Here is a 9256-nt window from a genome sequence, read left to right on the forward strand (position 1 = left end):
CTCCTTTCAGTTCTATAAATTTTTGCTGCACATATTTTGCAGCTCTGTTGTTTGGTGCATACACATTTGGATGCATGTATGTATATTTATAATCCTTTTATTATTATATAATGACTCTCTGCCTAGTACTTTTCTTGCACTAAATCTACTTTAACTGTATTAATATAGCCACTCCTACTTCCTTTATTAGTGTTTGTGTGATATATATATTTAAATCTTTTTACTTTCAACCTGCCTGTGTGATTATATTGATGTGAGTTTCTGTTAATAGCATATGGTTGAGTCATGGTTTTTAAGCCACTCTTCCAGTTTCTGACTTTTAATTTTGTTTTTGGCCATTTATATTTAATGTAATTACTGACATAGGGCTTATGTTTTATTTATTATTTTTCTATTTCTGTTTGTCCTATTTTTTTGTTTCTTTGTTTTCTTTTTAAAAACTTTCTTTAGGCATTTGGATGCATTTTAGAATTTCTTTGATTAATTTATGTAGTGTTTTTGAGTAAACTGTTTTGTACAGTTTTTTTTAAAAAAATAGGTGGTTGCTCTATATATTACATTATACATACATAACTTTAAAAACTATGATTGGTCGTTTTATCACTCCGGTGAGATGTAGAAACCTTACTTCCTTGCATTACTCCCTCTCCTGTTTATAATCAATTATTTTAATATTTCTTGTACATTCATCTGGGACCACATCAGAGAATGTTGTAACTTTTTTCTACAATTTAAACATAATTTAGAAGACTAAGAGGAGAAAGAAATGTTATTATATTTATTCATATTTTGCTCACCTTATTCTTTCGTTCTTGTGATGTTCCAAAATTTCTTTTTGTTTTTTGAGATGGAGTCTCACACTGTTGCCCAGGCTGGAGTGCAGTGTTGCAATCTCCGCTCACTGCAGCCTCTGCTCCAGGTTCAAGTGATTTCCTGCCTCACCCTCCTAGTAGCTGGGTTTACAGGCGCCCGCCACCACGCCCAGCTAAGTTTTTGCATTTTTTTTTTTTTTTGAGATGGAGTCTCCCTGTTGCCCAGGCTGGGAGTGCGTGGCCAGATCTCAGCTCACTGCAAGCTTCGCCTCCGGGTTTATGCCATTCTCCTGCCTCAGCCACCCGAGTAGCTGGGACTACAGGCGCCCGCCACCTCGCCCGGCTAGTTTTTTGTATTTTTTTGTAGAGACGGGATTTCACCGTGTTAGCCAGGATGGTCTCGATCTTCTGACCTCGTGATCCGCCCATCTCGGCCTCCCAAAGTGCTGGGATTACAGGCTTGAGTCACCGCGCCCGGCCCCGACTAAGTTTTTGTATTTTTAGTAGAGATGGGGTTTCACCTTGTTGGCCAGGGTGGTCTCGAATTCCTGAGCTCATGATTCACCCGCCTCGGCCTTCCAAAGTGCTGGATTACAGGCGTAAGCCACCACAGCCAGCTCCCCCAAAATTTCGTGTTTAAATTGCTTTTATGTTTAGAGAATCTACTTTAGTCATTCTTTTAGGGTAGTCTGCTGGTGACTAATTTTTCAGGTTTTCATCATCTGAAAGTGTCTTGATTTCCCCTTAACTCCTGAAGGATAGTTTTTACTGGATATTTAGGATTCTGGTTGACAATTCTTTTCTTTCAGCACTTGAAAATTTGCCACTTCCTGTAGCCTCCATGGTTTCTGATGATAAATCCACTGGTTTTCCCTTATAGGAAAAGTGATGTTTTCCTCTCACAGTTTAAAAATTTTTTTTCTTTGTCTTTACTTTTTTGAAGTTTGACTATGATGTGTTTCGATATGCATTTCTTTGGGTTTGGCCTGTTTAGAATCACTCATCTTCTTGAATCTGTAAATGTATGTGTTTTGCCAAATTTGGGAAGTTTTCAGCTATTGTTTCTTTGAGTATTCACTCATAGAGCCTCACCCTTTTTCTTCTCTCCTGGAATTATGATAACAGGAGTTAGATCTTTTGTTTTAGTCCCACAGATCTTGAAGCTCTGTTTTTTTTTTTTTTTCTTTCAGTTTATTTTCTCTCTGTTGTTCAGATTGAGTAATTTCTATTTATATCTTCCAGTTTACCAATTCTTTCCTTTCCCCATTCTGTTGTTGAGCCCATCTCTTGCATTTTTAAAAATTTTGGCTATTTTTTTCAGTTCTAAATTTTCCATTTGGCTGTTTATAGCTTCTGTTTTTTTGCTCAGATTTTCTGCTTTCATTTGTTTCAAGTGTGTTTGTAATTGCTTACCAAAGCATTTTTGTGATGGCTGCTTAAAAATGTTTGCCACATAATTCTAATGTGTCTGTCATCTTAATGTTGGCATCCATTGCTTGCCTTTTTTCTTTCAGGTTGAGATCTTTCTGGTTCTTGATATGAGTGATATTTTTATTGAAACTTGGATATTTTGGGTATTATGTTATGAATCTTATTTAAATGATCTGTTTTAGCTGGGTTATTCTGACATTACTCCAGCTGGGGAAGGGTGAGCAATATCTTGTTACTGCGATGCGGAGATAAAGGTTCCCAATCTCTGTTGACATCTGAGGCAGTGGGTTCTCCTTTTACCACTCGATGGGAGTGGGAGTTCTGGTTTCCCATTAGACTCCCCTGATATCACCCTAGGAAGCATAGGGGTGTCTTATTATTGCTCCTCATCTGGCCTCCACTGACAGTGTGGGGTTGGGGAAAGTCTTAACTCTTCACTAGGCTTTTCCTGGAACTACCTCAGTGGGGTGGGAAAGAGGTATCTCCTTCTGCCAGGTGTCCAGGCTCCTCTCAGAGTCTCCAGTGGGGTTCATTACCTCCTGGTGGGATGACATTTCCAACTCTCTACTATATGTTCTCTGACAACACCCTGGCAGGAGGATTGGCCCCCTGCCGTCCCCCACATTACATCCTGGTGAGGGTGAAAGTCTAGGTTTGCCACTCAGCCCTTGCCAGTATGGGTTATGGTGAGTCAGTTTTTTTCTATGGTATTTAGCTGGAGTACAGAGGTTACCTTCTAAACATTTCTGCTTTGCAAGACTGCTCCTTTCCTGGTCTTTTGCCCGGAGAGAGCATTCTTTTCAAAAATTTGTCTGTGCTTGTTGCTGTTTTTAGGCTGCCAGCTTCTCTAGTACCTGGCCTGGGATATGTGAGGCAAAACTAAAACTCAGGAAACTTACAGCAGTGTTGTTCTTTGGGTCCCAAGTTTCCTAGCTTCTTCACTCCACATTTCACAGTCTTTTTATTGATTTATTTATTCTTTTTAAATAACACCTAGAGGTTTTAGTTGTACCACCAGTGACTTTTTATAAGTTCGAATCTTTGTGTGCCTTCCTCTGTTTAAGTTCCACTTTTCTTTTATTTCTTAGCGGAAGCATTGCTTCTTCTGGCATGCTCATTCTGAGCCTGCACACGAGTCTGGGTCCCCTGTTATGCTCCCCCCTAGCACCCTATACTTCTTCTTATAATAACTGTTCAGAGCCTGTCTCATCTGTTTGCCTGTAAACTCCTTGAGGGCAAGAACTGGTCCCAGCTTGAATAAATGAGTGACACCTTCATTTGTAAAGTAAGACAATTGAAATAGATGAATTCAAAGTCTCTGTCTCTCTTTCTCTCCTCTTTTCCTTCTCTCTTTCTTTTATGTGTTCCTCTCTCCCATGTATCCTCTCTCAATTCTCTTCTTTTTCTCCACCACCCTCTAAATAATTCCCCAAATAAAATTGTTCCTGAAGTCTTCTCCTGCGCTTTGACAACATTAGATTTTATCATGAAAAGCAACATTGAAATTTTGATTCTCTGTTAGATGAATAAAGACATCTAATTATGGTTTTATGTTGCACTTATTTGAATACTAGGAATGTTTATTCATCTTGTCCACAACGATTGAGCATCTTCTATGTGCCAAGCTCTCTGGGTTCACAAAACAAAGTCTTCCCATGAAGCTGATGAAGTTTTTCATCTATTTATTGATCATTTACATATTTTTTTGTGAATTACCCTCCACATCAGTTGTTCATTTATCTGCTGCCCTCTGCCCCTTTACAGAGCTTAACAAATATTTTGCTCAGAAGTATGGAAGGTGAAAAATTTTAAAAATTCTCTCCACTATTCAGTTAGCATGTATTCTGGCTCACCAGATAGATCATAGAGTCAAACAAAAACCTCTTCATCAAAGAATAAGTCTGAATAGTATACTCATTATCACTAATTTTATATAATCTTAAGTAATTCAAATTTGAATTCAAATAGTCACTTGAGGCTAGTAGTCACTGTCTTAGATAGAGCTGTGTGTTCTTGGGCAAGTTACTTATTCTCTGTGAGTCTTTGATTCCTCATCATTCTGACGATGAGGAATCAATACGACTAGATGACAAATTAAATGCAAAGAACTCGATTAAAACATTAAAGAGCACAAAGGCCAAAGGCTTGTGATTTTTGGCACTTTATTTTTATAACAAATGTGTGGTCCCACTGTATATCAACAGTTAAATACTATACATTGCAAGAGGGAATTGAAGAGCTGGATTTAATGAAACCATTTTAACAAGAACCAGTTGCAGTGTTAGGTTGCAATTGCAAAGGAACCTGCCCAGACTTTAATTTATCATCTTGTTATATTTTATATGGTGCTCAATTTGCATTTCCCAGATGTCAGAGGCAGTGATGAGAGGTCCTGGGTGACAAACCTTTAATATCAGCAAGTTTTTAAACAAAACCTGGTATTTCTCTGATGAACTAAAATTCTACTCACTTCAGAGAGAACGCCGAGTAAGACTGTTTTAGTCTCACAGTGTGGTGGGTCATGCTGATCATCCGTTTCACTTATTTCACATGTAATTGCAATCCCTTACATCTGTAAAGGGTGCTTTAGATGATAAAGCACTTCCACATGCCTTATCTCATTTAATCCCTGAAGCAACCGTGTGAAGATGGTAGCAGGTGATTTAAGATGAAGAATCAAAGGCTCGCAAGTGGATAAGTGACTTATCCAGGAGCACACAGGTACTAAGTGGCTAAAGAGGCATCACTGCATGGCCACATATTTATCACGCCTTAAATGTAAATGCATAGTAATGTCACGCAATGCTAAATACACCAAAGATAAATGTCTTTATACTTCTTTTTCTTTTTTTTTCCAGTCATGAAATATCTGTATACCTCTTGATTTATGCTTCCTTATCACAAACTATGTTCTTTACACTATGTCATGTCATTGTTACAAATCTTATTTTTCCTCTTTCTCTGAGGTGGAGTAAACTATGTTATGACTCCCTTGATGTGTTTCTGAGTGTGTATAAAAACGCATCTTTGTAAAAGCCCTTTATTAAACTCTCCCCCTCAATTAACCAGTATGGCTATTCTATTTCTTGCTGTGATCTTGACTACTACAGTGTTGGAGTTAAGATGAATTAGACTAATTGTAGGTTTTTTTTTTTTTGAGACGGAGTCTCCCTCTGTCGCCCAGGCTAGAGTGCAGTGGCTGGATCTCAGCTCATTGCAAGCTCCGCCTCCTGGGTTCCCGCCATTCTCCTGCCTCAGCCTCCCGAGTAGCTGGGACTACAGCCGCCCGCCACCTCGCCCGGCTAGTTTTTTATATTTTTTAGTAGAGACGGGGTTTCACCGTGTTAGCCAGGATGGTCTCAATCTCCTGAACTCGTGATCCACCCATCTCGGCCTCCCAAAGTGCTGAGATTACAGGCTTGAGCCACCGCACCTGGCCTTTTTTTTTTTTTTTTTTTTTGAGATGGAGTCTCACACTGTCCCGGGGCTGGAGTGCAATGTGCAATCTCAACTCACTGCAACCTCTGCCTCCTGGGTTCAAGCAGTTCTCCCGCTTCAGCCTCCTGAATAGCTGGGATTACAGGTGCCCACCACCATGCCTGGCTAACTTTTTGTATTTTTAGTAGAGATGGAGGTTTCACCGTGTTGGCCAGGCTGGTCTTGAACTCCTGACTTCGTGATCTGCCTGCCTCAGCCTCCCAAAGTGCTGGGATTACAGGCATGAGCCACTGCGCCCGGCTGTAGCTTTTTATCTGTGAAATGAAACATTTCCGTTAGCATCTGGGACATAGAGAAACTCAAGTTCAGCAGGAGCCTTAAAAGCCTAAACTTTCCCATTAGTGGATCATAGTTCACGTGTTCCTTAGTCAGTCTGCCATTTACTATGTGGTGAGACAAGTTATTTAATCACTCTGAATTTAAGTTTCCTCATTGGTAAAATATAATTGATAATGGTATCTATTTATAGAGTCATTGTAAAAATAATTAGCATAGTCCCTGGCAGGTAGTGACTCAATAAAAGTTAGCCATGAAAATAAATGATCTTTTTCTGGATTAAGAGATTGGCTGGCTGGATTAGTGAGTAATCTCAATTTTTTCATAAAACATGATAATTAATGCCCACAGCATCCTGAATAATCACTGCTAGTACACTTCACTTATTCATTGGTAGACTTCTGGTCTCAAAAGTTGAGTTATATGTTGCCCAAGGATAATTTGCATTAATTCCCAAACCAGTTTATGCTCGTTGCATTTATAATCATTTGATTTAATCACCTATTATGTAAACTGGTACACTAGTTTCCTGTTGCTGCTTTAACAAAGCACCACAAACTTAGTGGCTTAAAACAACACAAATGTTATATCTTACTGAAGTCCTGGAGTCTGAAATGGGCTTCACTGGATTGAAATCGAGTTGTTGAGCCGTGTGCAGTGGCTCATACCTGTGGTCCCAGCTACTCAGGAGGCTGAGGTGCGAGGATTGCTTCAGCCTAGGAGTTCAAGGCTGCAGTGAGTTATGTTCATGCTACTGCACTCCAGCCTGGGTGATAGAGTGAGACTCCATCTTTAAAAAAATTTTAAAAACTCAAGATGGTTGGGAGGGATGCATTCTTCCAGAAGCTCTAAGGGAGATAGATCTGTCCCCTTTCTTTTTTCAACTTCAAGAGGCCACCTGCATTTCTTGGCTTGTCGCTGGCCCCTACCTCCATCTTCAGTCCTTCCCAATAGCATCTTTAAATTACACTCTGGCTCTCCACTTCTCTTTTATAAGGGCCCCTGTGATAGGGCCTGCTGGATAATCTAGCATAGTATCTTCACGTTAAGATTCCCAACTTCATTATAACTGAGAAGTCTCTTCTGCCATGTGAGGTAACAGGCTCACAGGTTCCAAGGATTAGGGCATGGACATCTTTCGGGAACCATGATTCTGCTCACCACAACTGGTGACATTTGAGAGGAGAGAGAGGATGTTTTTATGAACTCTACTTTCTTGCTTTTGAAAAACTCATTAAGTTAAATTGAAAAAAAAATTGCCTTTGAGTTAGATGTGGGCTAAGTATAAAATTTTGGGACACTTGTGAAAATCTAGAAGGATTCTGTACTCAGATTGCTTCAGAAATATGTTTATGTTCTTGCTTCATCTAGAGAAACAAATGATAAATCAGAAGGTGCAGTATGGTTTTGATTTATGGAAGGAAGATAATGCAAAGTAATATGAGTACTGTTTTTTAAAGCTTTTCCACTTTAAGATAAAATTATTCACTTTCTCAGTTAACCAGCCAACTGCCAATCTTAACTGTGCAGATTTTATATTATTTAATCCAACCCACACCCATTCCCATCCCTTTTGTTTCTGAGGCTAGAGAATAGATTTATGTTGGTGATTCTTCAGATGTTAGTTGCAGTCTTGGATTCCACTGAGACTTTTTTTTTCTTTTTGAGACAAGGTCTCACTCTGTCTTCCAGGTTGGACTGCAGGGGCATGATCACAGCTCACTGCAGCCTTGACCTTCTGGGCTCAAGTGATCCTCCCACCTCAGCCTCCCGAGTAGTGAGTACCTGAAACTACAGGTGTATGCCACCACATACAGCTGTTTTTTTCTTTTCCTTCCTTCCTTCCTTCCTTCCTTCCTTCCTCCTCCTCCCTCCCTCCCTCCCTCCCTCCTCCTCCCTCCTTTCTTTCTTTCTTTCTTTCTTTCTTTCTTCTTTCTTTCTTCTTTCTTTCTTCTTTCTTTCTTTCTTTCTTTTTTCTTTCTTTCTTTCTTTCTTTCTTTCTTTCGCTAGAGACAGGGTCTGACTATGTTGCCAGGCTGACCTCAAACTCCTGGGCTCAACCAATCTTCCACTGAGAATTTGATGACAGCTAAGACTGACTTTGAAAAACACCTATACAAATAATGTGTTCCTTTATTTTTAGTGTCTTGGATAATGAAGAGTTGAGTTACTATTCTCTTTAATTCTTGGTGCACTATCACTTTTAGTCTGTGTAAAACTACCCTTGTATTTATTATATTTTAATCTTCACTTCCCATCCCCGTTTCCACTCCTACCCCTATACTATCCTCCCCATAGATACCCACTATTTTATTTAATACTTGCTCTTGGGTAGTTATATATCATTGAAAGACAAGTAGTATTGTTTTGCATACTCAACATTTCATCTACAATTTTGGCAGTTTTATGCATCTCTGAAGGTTTTTTTGGATACTAGAGGATCTATAGGCCTCAGGTCAAGAAACTGCCATAAATCTGAATTATCCAGTACAGTGAATGTCAGGCTTATGTGACTATTTAGATTCAAATTAAAATTACTTCATTATATCCAATTAAAATTTTGGTTTCTAGGTCTGCCACATTTCAAGTGCTCAGTAGTTGTACATGTCTAGTGGCACATCTGTGCAGGACAGTGCAGATATAGAACATGTCCATCAATGTGGAAAGTTCTATTGGATAACAACATGCTAGTGACCTATATGAACTCTTCCACCTCTAGCACTAAGAATTAGTTTTGGTTGGAAAACTTTTCTCTACCTGGCATGCCTTTGTACATGCATGGAGTAACTCATTTTTCAAAAGTGTGTTAGGGAGTCTCTGATAAAGTGGATGGGAGACAGGCTCAGGACATGAAAACTGTAAGCAGTGGTTCTGGATACAGCAAGATAAAGGACTGCAAAATGTGTTCCTAATCAGTTGCTCTCTGGAGGAATTCTACAGTGACATAAACTGTAATCCAGGAGGCCACAAGTATAATCCTGAAAATTTAAATAAAACACTTCAGATTTTGAGCACCTATTTATTTATAGCTACCTTTAGTGATAGTGTTATTATTGTAATTATTGTAACCATTGTCAAAGAATGTCCAGACTGGTATGCAGGTATAGCCCATTACCAGGAGGAAAATACAGAAGGTGATATATAACAGCTTTTTACTTTCCTCATTGAACTATCCTTCAGTCTACATAAAGTCTACTCTAGGAGATAATTCAGAGGCTTCTGCTGTCTTTAATCTCCTT

This window comes from Rhinopithecus roxellana, chromosome 3, assembly GCF_007565055.1.
Source record: "Rhinopithecus roxellana isolate Shanxi Qingling chromosome 3, ASM756505v1, whole genome shotgun sequence".
Classification (NCBI taxonomy): domain Eukaryota; kingdom Metazoa; phylum Chordata; class Mammalia; order Primates; family Cercopithecidae; genus Rhinopithecus; species Rhinopithecus roxellana.